Source organism: Mustelus asterias, chromosome 1 (genome assembly GCF_964213995.1).
Source record: "Mustelus asterias chromosome 1, sMusAst1.hap1.1, whole genome shotgun sequence".
Classification (NCBI taxonomy): domain Eukaryota; kingdom Metazoa; phylum Chordata; class Chondrichthyes; order Carcharhiniformes; family Triakidae; genus Mustelus; species Mustelus asterias.
Window position 1 is genome coordinate 145,646,676 of NC_135801.1, and position 15,499 is coordinate 145,662,174.

The window sequence follows — 15,499 nt, forward strand, 5'->3', positions numbered from 1 at the left end:
GATAGAGGTGTATAAGATTTTGATGGGTATAGATAGAGTGAGTGCAAGCAGGCTTTTTCCGCTGAGGCTAGGGGAGAAAAAAACCAAAGGGCATGGGTTAAGGGTGAAAGGAGAAAAGTTTAAAGGGAATATTAGGGGGGGCTTCTTCACGCAGAGAGTGGTGAGAGTGTGGAATGAGCTGCCGGATAAAGTGGTAAATGCGGGGTCACTTTTAACATTTAAGAAAAACTTGGACGGGTCCATGGATGAGAGGGGTGTGGAGGGATATGGTCCAAGTGCAGGTCAGTGGGACTAGGCAAAAAATGGCTTGGCACAGACAAGAAGGGCCAAAAGGCCTGTTTCTGAGCTGTATTTTCTATGGTTCTATGGAAATGGAGAGCTGGTACCGACATGAGGGGTTGAATGGCCTCCTTCTGCGCTGTAACAACTCTGCGGTTCTGTTCAGCAGGTCAGGGAACATCTGTAGAGAAAAAGAGTTAACATTTCAGGTCAATGGCCTTTCTGAACTTATTTCGGATATCCAGCATTTGCAGCATTTTGTTTCTGTAAAATCCACCTGCTTGACCAAGCTCCTCATCCAATATTTCCATCTCTGGTTTGATGTCAGTTTTTATTGATCATTCTTCTGTGAAGCATCTTCAGATTTTTTTTCTGTATGGGAGGTCTTATGTGAATGTGAGTTGTCTCCAGCCCCTCATGATCACCTCCAGAGTACCTTAGGATTCCAACCCCTGTTGTTCTTTCTTTGCATACCGCTTTCAGAGGAAGTGCTCACCCTCCAGGCATCAGGTTTTGTAAGCATGCTGAAAAGAATTTCAGCCTCCACCAGCACCCTCAGTTCCACAACCATCTCAATTCTGTCGGACTCCATCTGATATCAATTCACTGATCAGCCAGAAGTTTACTCAATTTAGTATTAGAGGAACAAAGTCCATCTTATTTGGGTTCTGCCAAAATCTTTGCACTCTTTCTCCATCTCTTTTCCATGTTAGAGCTGCTGAGTTAGACTGAACCAGGTAACAGATAAATTGCAATTGGATTGTCCTGTTTAATCCCAAACTGAGTTTCAAACACCAATCCAATCATTTCAAAGACCAGTTGCTGCTATTGTTAATTGTAAATTAATTGTATTTAATTGTGTGCATTTGTTCATTCACTGGGGATTTACTTGTGCCCCTATACATAGGCATTGCTTAAAATTGTGGCTGGTGGGCTAGGAAGTACATGTGTATAATGTATGGCTCTGCAGATAAATGTTTTTTTTTAATGTGTAAAAATTGGCTCCAGTTCTATCCTTCACTTTCTGGCCCATAACATGACAGTGTAGGTTGGTTGCCTAAAGTTGAAGGTTTGAAACTAAGAAAAAAATAAACATATAACTGATATTTGAGTGGCCTCTGTGTCAAAGATTGGCAAAATTCAATTTTGGGATCCCTGGATCGGCACCAACATTCAGATTGTTGGATTGCATCAAGGTATGGACAAATGGACAGGCTACTCTGACTGGTGTTCAGTTCATGGAAAAGGAGACACTATTAGAACATAGAAAAAATACAGCACAAACAGGCCCTTCGGCCCACAAGTTGCGCCGGTCATGTCCCTACCTACCTAGGCTTATATATAGGCTTACCTATAACCCTCAATCCTATTAAGTCCCATGTACTCATCCAGAAGTCTCTTAAAAGACCCTATCGAGTTTGCCTCCACCACCACTGACGGCAGCCAATTCCACTATTGGATCAGATGTCTGCTGCCTGGACAAATTCCCAGAAAACAATCATCTATTTCAGCCTTCATGGAACATTTGAACACAGAAAAGTCAACTCAATGACGGCCAGGTTTCAAAATGACCCAGATATTGGACTCAGTCATCAATAAAAATAAAAGATTAAGGATAGGCAGAAAAAGAATGATGGCACCTTTAGCAGATTGACTATTATAGCAAAAACAAAATTGTAACAGAATAAGGTGAATGAATCCCAGAAATGCCCAAGGAATAGATAATAGATATTTTAGGCATAACTTGAATTATCATTACATGGTGAACTGCCCAAAGGGAAGATACAGGGGTTTCAACATGACACAGGAAGAAGATAATTCTGAGGGTACAGGTTGAACATAATGATGAATCTGAACAAGTTACACTGGTCATAAGAAGTTTTACTCCTGTGATGAATATGTTAGTTACTGATTTTAAAAAAGAGAAATACATACCTAGTTTCCCATCCTGATGTGACCCAATAAAACATGATGTGGAGATGTCGGCATTGGACTGGGGTGGGCACAGTAAGAGGTCTCACAACACGAGGTTAAAGTCCAACATGTTTATTTGGTAGCACGAACTTTCAGAGTGCTGCCCCTTCATCAGGTGAAGGAGCAGTGCTCAGAAAGCTCGTGCTACAAAATAAACCTGTTGGACTTTAACCTGGTGCTGTGAGACTTCTTACTGTGAAATCAAACATGAAACAGGTAATCTTTTGTGATGCTGCACATGCGTATCTTATTGATGGATATTCCAGTTTAGCTGGTTTCATCTTTCTAATGGGAAAGAATAGGAAGTGTTTGTCTTTGAGCTTGGGAAGCTAAGAAAAATATTTTTTTTAATTATAAAAGTTCTTTGGCTATGAAACACTGACTCTTGTGATGGCAGTGGATCTGACTTTCCATTTGTCAAATTTTTTAAGTCAGGTTTTGTACGATGGGAGTGCTGAAGATAGAATGCCCATCAAATGTTGCATAGGGTAATCATTCACTGGGGAAAATGTATACTCAATTAAAAATGTAAGTGAATAACGTTTACAGGTTGACTTGGCTGGCTTGAAATACATGTTGGGGAGGAAATAAATCTCTAAACCTAAATGGATGGCAAGTTATCAAATGTCTGATTGTTTTACGAAAAGAAATGGTCCAAGGGGAGGGGTGTCTCACAATGCTTTACACAGGTATGGAAGTTGTTGCTTTAATTTGTTTTCCAAATTTGGCTGCACATGTATACTTTAATTTTTTTTTCAAGAGAGAGAAGGGAACCTGTTAATTGCGTATTAACCATATGCAGGTGGTATTTTTGGGGGGTTCACTTATGCCTTCATAAATAGAGAAAGACTGAAACTGTGGTTGCTGAGTTAGGAGGTGTATGCTTGCAATGTATTAAACCAAATAAATGCTTATAAAAGTGTGTAAAAAGCGGCTCCAGTTCTATCCTTCACCAACTGGTTTTCTGGTGTATACACAGTAAGAAGTTTAACAACACCAGGTTAAAGTCCAACAGGTTTATTTGGTAGCAAAAGCCACACAAGCTTTCGAGGCTCTGAGCCCCTTCTTCACCTGAAGAAGGGGCTCAGAGCCTCGAAAGCTTGTGTGGCTTTTGCTACCAAATAAACCTGTTGGACTTTAACCTGGTGTTGTTAAACTTCTTACTGTGTTTACCCCAGTCCAACGCCGGCATCTCCACATCATTTCTGGTGTATAACATGACATCCACAGTTTTACTTACCTCCATCCTGACCTCAAACCCCACCACTGAAACTGATGATGGTTTTCCCAAACATGGACAAATAACCTTTGGGTGGTAATTATCTGCTAGATTTGGCTCATAGAGTTGGATGTTTGGGGAGAAGAGTCATCTCAGAGTTCAGGAAACATATGTATATAAGAATCAAGGGATAACTTCATGACATACTCTGTGTATAGCCATCAGTGTAGTTAAGTGTACTCTTGTCACATATTATAGTCCTTCTTGTTGTGTCTTTTTCTTTTAAGTCTTCATTAATTGATCACAAAATGACTCTGCTGTTCCTCCTTGGTTTGTATGTCTTTCCTCACATTATATGAAGTTGAACATGTACACCACTAAGAACTGTTGTTCCAAGTTACCCTTCTGGGTTTTGGGATACCCACGCCATTAACATCAGCAGAGTTCTTAACAAAATGCTATGAACCTTCTTTGTCCTTTTCGAAAACAGAAAACAGCCACTTCAGATACAGGTGTGAGTCCAGACATTTATGTAGGCAGCTGTCAACCGTTACACATAAAGTGCTGAACATGAAAGATAAACATTATCTCTGCTTGATTGTTTTGAAGACAGTGACACTGTGGTCATAGGAACAAATATTTCTAATGTTCACTTTCTGGTGAAAGTTTCTGCAGAATGTTAATAAGATGGTACACACTTTACTGGGAATCTTAGCCATTTTTACACTTCCATATTACCTGGTAATTTTCATGTATACTGCCCAATATTTATTGATCCAACACCATTTGCCAACAAACATTTTATAAACTATATTCCAGATATGCAAAATTGTTCGCTGTGGCAGGATATAATTTTCACACCATAAAAGACCTCACATTTATATTGTACTTTTCACAATCATGAAACTTCTTGAAGGCCTTTGCCCGCAATGATTTGCTTTTGAAGTGTAGTCGCTGTTGTGGGAAACACGGCAGCTAATCTGTACACAGCAAACTCCCACAAACAGCAATGTAATCATGACCAGATAATGTGTTTTTGTTGAAGACAATTCAAAAGAGTTAACTCTTTGGACAACTCATTAAATATGACGAGGTTGGATCCTTTTGAATTTAAAAAAGTCTTTTTAAATAAGTAAGCTTGGGCAAACACCACAATCCGTAACTTTACAGAGCAAGTATGAGAAAACAAATATGGATTAACAATGCCATAGTGATGCTACGTTATTTAGATTTTTTTAATTTTCACAAGATCCAAGATACACCGGCAAGACTTCATTTATTGCTCATTCTTGGTTGTCCTGAGTAATGTTATCTGCTGCAGTCAGTGTGGTGATGGTACATCCTCTCACAGATGTCTAAGTAAAGAATTCCAGGATTTAGACCGGGAAAGATATATCCAAATAGAACATAGAACATAGAAAAGCTACAGCCCTTCGGCCCACAAGTTGCGTCGAACATGTCCCTACCTACTAGGCTTACTTATAACCCTCTATCTTACTAACTTCCATGAACTTATCCACAAGTCTCTTAAAAGACCCTATCGAATCCGCCTCTACCACCACTACCAGCAGCCGATTCCATGCACCCACCACCCTCTGAGTGAAAAACTTACCCCTAACATCTCCTCTGTACCTACTCCCCAGCACCCTAAACCTGTGACCTCTTGTGACAACCATTTCAGTCCTGGGTAAAAGCCTCTGAGAATCCACTCTATCAATATCTCTCAACATCTTATACACCTCTATCAGGTCACCTCTCATCCTTCGCTTCTCCAAGGAGAAAAGACCTAGCTCTCTCAACCTATCCTCATAAGGCATGCCACATAATCTAGGCAACATCCTTGTAAATCTCCTCTGCACCCTTTCAATGGCCTCCACATCCTTTCTGTAATGAGGTGACCAGAACTGGGCACAGTACTCCAGGTGGGGTCTAACTAGGGTCCTATACAGCTGCAGCATTATCTCCCAATTTCTAAACTCAATTCCTCTATTGATGAAGGCCAGTATTCCATACGCCTTCATAACCACAGCCTCTACTTGTGACGCTGCTTTGAGCCATGATTGAATGGTGGAGTGGACTCGATGGGCCGAATGGCCTTACTTCCGCTCCTATGTCTTATGGTCTTATGGTCTTATGGTCCTATGAACCCGGACCCCAAGATCCTTCTGATCTTCCACATTGCCAAGCGTCTTACCCTTAATATTATATTCTTTCATCCTATTCGACCTGCCAAATTGAACCACCACACACTTATCTGGGTTGAAGTCCAACTGCCACTTCTCCGCCCAGTCTTGCATCTTATCTATGTCTCGTTGCAACTGCTGACATCCCTCTACACAATCCACAACACCACCAGCCTTTGTGTCATCAGCAAACTTGCCAACCCATCCTTCCACTTCCTCATCCAGGTCATTTATAAAAATCATCTGTCAGGGTAGCTTGTATCCCTTGGAGGTGATAGTGTTCCCTTGATTTTACTGCTCTTATTCTGCGCAAGTTGCGGGGCTGAGAGGTGCTATCAAAATAAGTTTGGCCAGTCACAGTTATGCACCCCTTCAGCAATATATATACCAGAACCAATATGTACTGGCTATGAAGAACCTACGTTAGAACTAAATTATAAATATAGCAGTAGATTCCAGTGGGGATAAATCTGTAGTTTCTCGAATTGGTAATAAGACATGAGAAATGCAAACAGACTGGGTCACGCCTAATCACACATAATTATGCTAATTGGATTTCATTCTAAAAGCAGCATTGGTATCTCCCTAAAATGAAGATTGATGCTTGACTACGATTGGCTTGATTGAGGACTGGCAAATTTGTCAAATGAGCACTCAGGTATGATACTGGGAATATAAAAACTGATCCTTTGTCCGATAGAGTTGAGGGAATGGTAGCATTGTGATAATATTACTTGATTTTATTAATTCCTAGGATGTGGGCATTGCTGGGACAGCATTTATTGCCCACCCCTAATTGCCCATGAACTGAGATTCTTGATTAACGTGGAGGTGAAAGATTATTGGGAGGAGGCAGGAATGTGGGGTTGAGGTTGCAATCAGATCTGCCATGATCTTATTGGATAGTGGAGCAAATTCGAGGGGCTGAGTGGCCTACTCCTGCCCCTAATTCATACATTCAGAAGAGTAATATTTCAGAGGGGATTTAACCACATTGCTGTGGGTCTAGGAACATAGGAATTAGGAGCGAGAGTAGGCAATTCAGCTCTGTGAGCTCACTCCGCCATTCTATATGATCATGGCTGATCTTCATCTCGTCCTAACTCCAATTTCCCAGCCTTTTCCCCATAGCCTTTTATCCCGCTTTTGATCAAATATTTATCTATCTCTTTCTTGAATCTATTGATTGATTTTGCATCCACTGCTCTCTGGGGCAGTGAGCTCCAGAGATTCACAAACGTCTGTGAGAAGTAGTTTCTCCTTATCTCTGTTTTGAACCACCCCCTTTAATTCTACAACTATGACCACTTGTCCTAGACTATTCTAGAAGGGGAACATTTGGTTAACATTTACTTTATCAATTCCATTGAGTATTTTATATACCTCAATCAAATCCCCTCTCATTCTTCAGTACTCCAGCGAGTACAAGCCCAAACTACTCAACCGCTCCTCATTCAACAGCCTCTTCAAACCAGGGATCAATCTAGTGAAACCCTTCTGAACCACCTCCAGTGCCGCAACATCCATCCTCAAGGAAGGTGACCAAAACTGAACACAATATTCCAAGTATGGCCTCGCCAATGCCTTATACAACTGTACTCTAGCCCTTTTGCAATAAATGACAAGATTCCACTTCCCTTCTTTATAACATTTTGCACCTGCATACCCACTTTCTGAGACTCATGCACAAGGATACCCAGATCCCTCTGCACAGACACCCCTTGAATCTGTTTACCATTTAAATAGTAATTTGCCTTTTTATTTTTCCAGCCAAAATGGATAACCTCACATTTATCCACATTAAACTCTATCTGCCAGATTCTGGTCCATTTCCCTAGCCTGCCAATATCCATTTGTAAATTTTTAATCTCCTCATCACAGCCTTCTTTCCCACTTATTTTTGTATTGCATTGTCAGCAAATTTCACTATGTTACATTCTGTCCCGACTTGTAGATCATTGATATAGATTGTAAATTGTTGTGGTCTGAGAACTGAACCCTGCAGGACCCCGCTAGTTACCGATCACCAACTGGAGAAGGACCCATTTATCCCAACCTTCTGCTTTATATCAGTCAGCAAATCCTCGATCCTAACCACTACTCTACCCTCAACCCCTTGGGATCTAACCTCATGGATCAATCTCTTGTGTGGCACGTTATAAAATGGAAGTCCAGATAGATCACATTCACAGGATCCCCAATATCTACCTTGCTGGTTACATCCTCAAAGAATGCTAGCAGGTTTGTCAGACAAGACTTACCCTTCACAAAACCATGCTGATACTGGTGAATTGGGCTTTGCTTTTCCAGATGTTCAGTCACCTCCTCCTTAATGATTGACTCCAGCAATGTTCCCACCACAGAGGTCAAGCTGACTGGTCTATAGTTTCCCACATTTTGCCTCTCTCCTTTCTTCAATAAGGGCATCACATTAGCATGTTTCCAGTTCACCGGTACCTTTCCAGAATCCAGGGAATTTTGGAATATCATAACTAATGCATCCACTATCTCTGCTGTCACCTCAGGTGTAGGCCATCAGGTCCCGGGGACTTCTCTCCTTTTAAACCGTTCAGTTTACTGAGCACCTTCTCTGGATTCACATGTAGGCCACACCAAGTAAGAATGGCAGATTTCCTGCCCTAAAGGACATCAGTGAACTGGATGAGTTTTTATGACAATCAACAATGGTTTCATGGTCATCATTAGACTTTTAATTCCAGATTTTTATTGAATTTAAATTGCACCATTTGCCACAGTGGGATTTGAACTTGGGTTCCCAAAGCATTACCCTGGGTTTCTGGATTACTAGTCCAGTGACAATGCCACTACACCACTGCCTACTGGGCCAGTAATTCAGAGGTCAAGACTATTGCCCGGGAGACATGAGTTCCTATCCCACCAGGGTAGCTGGAGAATTTAATTTCAATTAATTAATTAATTAAAATCTGTACTCTAATTCTGGTTTCATTAACAATGTGCTTCACTGATGCCCTTCAGGGGAAGAAAGCTGCTATCCTTACTTGTTCTGGCCTACATATGACTTCAAACCTTCAGCAATGTGGTAGACCCTTAACTGCCCGCTCAAATGGCCTAGTAAACCATTCAATTTAGAGAAAAACTGAATGAAAATTTAAAAAAAGGATGCCCACCTGTCATTGACCTAGGCATTGGAAATGATAAAGACACAAGCAGCCCAGACAACCCTGTTAAGTCTTCCTCAGTAGATCGAAGGAGGCGACTGGTGCATTCTGGGAGAAGTCGGACCAGCAACATTTACCAAGAAGTGGGAAACGAAAGATCACCTCCAGTGATAAACAGGAGTTAGAGCATCCGGTAGAGGCGGCTGAGGGATTTCACTGGTGCATTCTGGGAGAAGTTGGACCAGCAACATTTACCAAGAAGTGGGAAGCAGAAGATCTGGTGTCAAGGAGTGGTAAACCTGAAACACTACGTTAGTGTTTCCCTCCCTCTGCCTCTAACCAAAAAAAAGGCCACTGTGAGAAGGTAAAAGTGAAGGTAAGAGTTTTATAATTTTTTTCAAATAATTTCATTGCTGCTCGAAATGTTGGTCAGTGGGGTTAAGTGTTGCACTTGTGAGATGTGGGAGATCTGTGACGCTTCCAACGTCTCGGACGACTATGTCTGCAGGAAGTGCACTGTGGTAAACCACTGTTCTCTGCTATCTGTTACCTGTATATGTGGCACATCCCTGTCGGTTCCACCCAAGTCTCCTCCCCCTGGTCTGGGTATAAAGGCGGTGGCTCCTCCCCCCTTGCTCTTAGTTCAGACCAGATCACCGACAGGGATGGCTCCAAGTTCTTGCCAATAAGAGCCTATTTGTCTTGCTCACAACTAGTCTCGGCTCGATTGATAGTGCATCATGCACCCAATTGCAGCTCCTTACAGAACGCATGGATAGGTTGGAGCAGCAGTTGGATGCACTTAGGAGCATGACGGAGGCGAAAAGTGTCATAGATAAGAGCTTTAGAGACGTGGTCACACTGAAGGTGCAGGCAGATAGATGGGTGACCGCCAGAAGGGGCAGGCAGTCAGTGCAGGAATCCCCTGTGGTCATCCCCCACTCTAACAAGTATACCATTTTGGATACTGTTGGGGGAGATGGGCTATCAGGGGATACCAGCAGCAGGAGCCAAAGCTGTGATACCACGGCTGGCTCTGTTGTTAAGCAGGGAGGGACAAAGAGGACTAGAGCAATAGTTATAGGGGACTCTATAGTTAGGGGTAGAGATAGGCGTTTCTGTGGACGTGAAAGAGACTCCAGGATGGTATGTTGCCTCCCTGGTGCCAGGGTGCAGGATATCTCTGAACGGACAGAAAGCATTCTGAAGGGAGAGGGTGAACAGCCAGAGGTCGTGGTACATATTGGTACTAACGACATAGGCAGGAAGAGTGATGAGGTCCTGCAGCAGCAGTTTAGGGAGTTAGGTAGAAAGTTAAAAAGCAGGACCTCTAGGGTTGTAATCTCAGGATTACTTCCTGTCCCACGTGCCAGTGAGGCTAGGAATAGGAGATAGTGCAGCTCAACACGTGGCTAAACAGCTGGTGTAGGAGGGAGGGTTTCAGATATCTGGATCATTGGGGTCTCTTTTGGGGCAGATGGGACCTGTACAAGAAGGACGGGTTGCATCTAAGCTGGAAGGGCACAAATATTCTGGCCGGGAGGTTTGCTAGTGTCACACGGGAGGAGTTAAACTAGTTTGGCAGGGGGGTGGCACCCAAAGCAAAGGTGAATGAGCTGAAGGGGAACGAGAGAGTAGGGCCAGTAAGACTCAGAGAAACAGCAGGCAGGGTGGGATTGCAAATCAGAGAGGGTCTGGTGGACTGAAGTGCATTTGTTTCAATGCGAGAAGTGTAACAGGTAAGGCAGATGAACTTAGAGCTTGGATTAGTACTAGAAACTATGATGTAGTTGCCATTACAGAGACTTGGTTAAAGGAAGGACAGGATTGGCAGCTTAACATTTCAGGATATAGATGTTTCAGGCGTGATAGAGGGGGATGTAAAAGGGGTGGGGGAGTTGCACTACTGGTTAAGGAGAATATCACAGCTGTACTCCGGGAGGACACCTCGGAGGGCTCATACAGCGAAGCAATATGGGTAGAGCTCAGGAATAGGAAAGGTGTAGTCACAATGTTGGGGGTTTACTATAGGCCACCCAACTGCCAGCGGGAGATTGAGGAACAGATATGTAGGCAGATTTTGACACGGTGTAAAAGTAACAGGGTTGTTGTGGTGGGAGATTTTAATTTCCCCTATATTGACTGGGACTCACTTAGTGCTGGGGGCGTGGATGGGGCAGAGTTTGTAAGGAACATCTAGGAGGGCTTCCTGAATAGTAAGTAGATAGTCCAACTAGGGAAGGGGCCATACTGGACCTGGTATTGGGGAATGAGCCCGGCCAGGTGGTCGATGTTTCAGTAGGGGAGCAGTTCGGGAACAGTGACCACAATTCAGTAAGCTTTAAGGTACTGATGGATAAAGATAAGTGTAGTCCTCAAGTTAAGGTGCTAAATTGGGGGAAGGCTAATTACAATAATATTAGGCAGGAACTGAAGAATGTAGATTGGGGGCAGATGTTTGAGCGCAAATCAACATCTGGCATGTGGGAGGCTTTCAAGTGTAAGTTGACAGGGATTCAGGACCGGCACATTCCTGTAAGGATGAAGGATAAGTATGGCAAGTTTTGGAAACCTTGGATAACGAGAGATATTGTGAGCCTAGGCAAGGAGAAAAAGGAAGCATTTGTCAAAGCTAGGAGGCTGGGAACACATGAAGCAAGTGTGGAATATAAGGAAAGTAGAAAGAAACTTAAGCAAGGAGTAAGAAGAGCTAAAAGGGGTCATGAAAAAGCATTGGCCAGCAGGATTAAAGAAAATCCCAAGGCTTTTTACACAAATATAAAGAGCAAGAGGGTAGCCAGGGAGAGGGTTGGCCCACTCAAGGACAAGGGAGGGAATCTATGTGTGGAGCCAGAGGAAATGGGCGAGGTATTAAATAAGTACTTTGCGTCAGTATTCACCAAAGAGAAGGACTTTGGATGATGAGTCTGGGAAAGGATGTGTAGATAGTTTGAGTCATGTTGAGATCAAAAAGGAGGAGGTATTGGGGTTCTTGAGAAACATCAAGGTAGACAAGTCTCCAGGGCCTGATGGGATACACCCCAGAATACTGAGAGAGGCAAGAGAGGAAATTGCTGGGGCCTTGAGAGAAATCTTTCCCAGAGGATTGGAGAATAGCCAATGTTGTTCCTTTGTTTAAGAAGGGTAGCAAGAATAATGCAGGTAATTACAGGCCGGTGAGACTTACATCAGTGGTAGGGAAATTATTGGAGAGGATTCTTCGAGACAGGATTTATTCCCACTTGGAAATAAGTGGACGTATCAGTGAGAGGCAACATGGTTTTGTGAAGGGGAGGTCGTGTCTCACGAACTTGATCGAGTTTTTCGAGGAAGTGACGAAGATGATTGATGAGGGTGGGCAGTGGATGTTGTCTACATGGACTTCAGTAAGGCCTTTGACAAGGTCCCTCATGGCAGACTGGTGCAGAAGGTGAAGTCACATGGGATCAGAGGTGAGCTGGCAAGGTGGATACAAAGAACAAAGAACAATACAGCACAGGAACAGGCCCTTCGGCCCTCCAAGCCTGTGCCACTCCCTGGTCCAACTCGACCATTCTTTTGTATCCCTCCATTCCCACTCCGTTCATATGGCTATCTAGATAAGTCTTAAACGTTCCCAGTGTGTCCACCTCCACCACCTTGCCTGGCAGCGCATTCCAGGCCCCCACCACCCTCTGTGTAAAACTGGCTCGGTCAAAGAAGACAGAGGGTAGCAGTGGAAGGTTGCGTTTCTGAATGGAGGGCTGTGAGAAGTGGTGTTCCTCAGGGATCAGTGCTGGGACCTTTGCTGTTTGTAATATATATAAATGATTTGGAGGAAAATGGAACTGGATTGATTAGTAAACACAAAGGTTGGTGGATTCGCGGATACAGTAGGATATCGATCAGTTGGAGACTTGGGCGGAGAGATGGCAGATGGAGTTTAATCCTGACAAATGTGAGGTAATGCATTTTGGAAGGTCTAAAAGATAGGAAATATACAGTAAATGGCAGAACCCTTAGGAGTATTGATAGGCAAAGGGGTCTGGGTGTACAGGTAACACAGGTCACTGAAAGTGGCAATGCAGGTGGAGAAGGTAGTAAAGAAGGCATACGGCATGCTTGCCTTCATCGGCCGGGGTATTGAGTTTAAAAATTGGCAAGTCATGTTGACGCTTTATAGAACCTTAGTGAGGCCGCACTTGGAATATAGAGTTCAATTCTGGTTGCCACGCTACCAGAAGGATGTGGAGGCTTTGGAGACAGAAATGATTTACCAGGATGTTGCCTGGTATGGAGGGCATTAGCTGTGAGGAGAGGTTGGAGAAACTTGGTTTGTTCTGACTGGAGCGACGGAGGTTGAGGGGAGACCTGATAGAAGTCTACAAGATTATGAGAGGCATGGACAGAGTGAATAGTCAGAAGCTTTTTCCCAGGGTGGAAGAGTCAATTACTAGGGGGCATAGGTTTAAGGTGCAAGGGGCAAGTTTTAAAAGAGATGTACGATGCAGATTTTTTACACAGAGAGTAGTGGGTGCCTGGAACCCGTTGCCGGGGGAGGTAGTGGAAGCGGATACGGTAGTGACTTTTAAGGGGCGTCTTGACAAGTACATGAAAGTGATGGGAATAGAAGGATATGGTCCCCTGAAGCGTAGGGGGTTTTAGTTAAGTCAGGCAGCATGGTAAGTGCAGGCTTGGAGGGCCGAAGGGCCTGTTCCTGTGCTGTAATTTTCTTTGTTCTTCGTTGACCCAAAATGGAGAGAGCTGTTCCACAGATGAGTCAAGCCTGACACAGTCACACCCACCTAATTGTGCTGTGCTGTCAATGTCCCAAACTCTGTTATCACCATTGCTGGGTACGTTCTGCCAATGGTGGCGGCATAGTGGTACATCATTGAGAGGGAGTGATTATGGTCACTTCTCTTAATTGACTCCAAACTCAATGAAGTTACGTGGCATCAGGGCAAGCATAGTCAAGGAAACATCTTGCGAATTGCCGCCTGGCACCTCCCTCAATCATTCAATCAATCAATAAATCAATCAATCAGTATTGCTAAAAAATACTTTAAAAATACAGTAGAGGGCAGCCGAGTGGCGATGCTGATTGGTTGTTGTGGGAAAGATTTACATAGGTGCAGTCACTGCTACCAGAAGGTGGACTGTGGAGGAGTTGTCGTAAAGGGACAGTTAAACAGCTAAAAGCTTGGGAAGTACAGGCCAGTGAGCCTCAAATTTTTCCAGAAAAACACCTTTGACCATATGGTGGTCAAGTAGTGGTCCCCCCAACATTTCCCCTGTACCTACTCCCCAGCACCTTAAACCTGTGTCCTCTCGTAGCAGCCATTTCCACCCTGGGAAAAAGCCTCTGAGAGTCCACCTGATCAATGCCTCTCAACATCTTATATACCTCTATTAGGTCTCCTCTCATCCTACATCTCTCCAAGGAGAAAAGACCGAGCTCCCTCAACCTATCCTCATAAGGCATGCCACTCAATCCAGGCAACATCCTTGTAAATCTCCTCTGCACCCTTTCAATCTTTTCCACATCCTTCCTGTAATGAGGCGACCAGAACTGAGCACAGTACTCCAAGTGAGGTCTGATGAGGGTCTTATATAGCTGCATCATTATCCCCGGACTCCTAAACTCAATCCCTCGATTGATAAAGGCCAGCACACCATACGCCTTCTTAACCACCTCCTCCACTTGCGGGGCCGATTTTAGAGTCCTATGGACCCGGACCCCAAGGTCCTTCTGATCCTCTACAGCTCCAAGTAGTTGGACCGTACCGCAGCACCTGTCCTTCGTGGAGAACTTTTTCCGGAAACACACCTTTGACCACATGGCGATCAAGCAGTGTTCAGCACGTAATGTCCTTGAGGCCCTGAGAGAAAAGGAGATGGCGGATCCTGTCGGATGGTTCCCTGAGCAGACTGTCAGAGTCATCTGGCAGAATGCCTCATCACCAGAACTCACAAACAAGCACCAAGACCTGGCTTGGCTGGTGGTGAGAAGGGCACTCCCTGTCAGATCCTTTATGCACACTCAAGGTCTCAACACCACCGCACGCTGCCCTCGAAGTGGCTGCGGGGCTGATGAGACGGTCGCACACCTCTTTGTGGAATGTACCTTTGCAAAGAAGGTCTGGAGTGAGATGCAGTGGTATTTGTCGCGGTTCGTCCCGAGCAGCTCGGTGACGCAGGACTCTGTGCTCTACGGGCTGTTTCCAGGGACGGACACCGAGACAAATATCAACTGCTGCTGGACTGTCATCAACTCGGTGAAGGACGCACTTTGGTCCGCCCAAGACATGCTGATCTTCCAGTTGAAAGATTTGTCCTCGACCGAGTGTTGCAGACTGGCACATTCCAAGGTCCAGGACTACGTGCTGAGGGACGCGCTCAAGCTTGGGGCAGCCGCCGCAAAGGCACAATGGGGAAAGGCCACCATGTAAAGCCTTTCAACCGAGGCAGACCGAGGGCCCGGTAACTGTAGAGCACCCTCGGCCTGCGTAACTGTGTGCTAATCTGGAAAACAACCGCACACAGTAAAATCTGATGTATGTATATAGTTTCAAGTACTGAAATGTAATGAATGTAATGTCGCGTAAATAAGCATCGTACAGTACTGTAGAAATAACTGGTTCTTTTTGCACTGTTTGTAATTTTTGGATATGTTGTTTTTCAATGGCTTATTTGAGAGTTTTTTTATGAATAAAGTATATTTT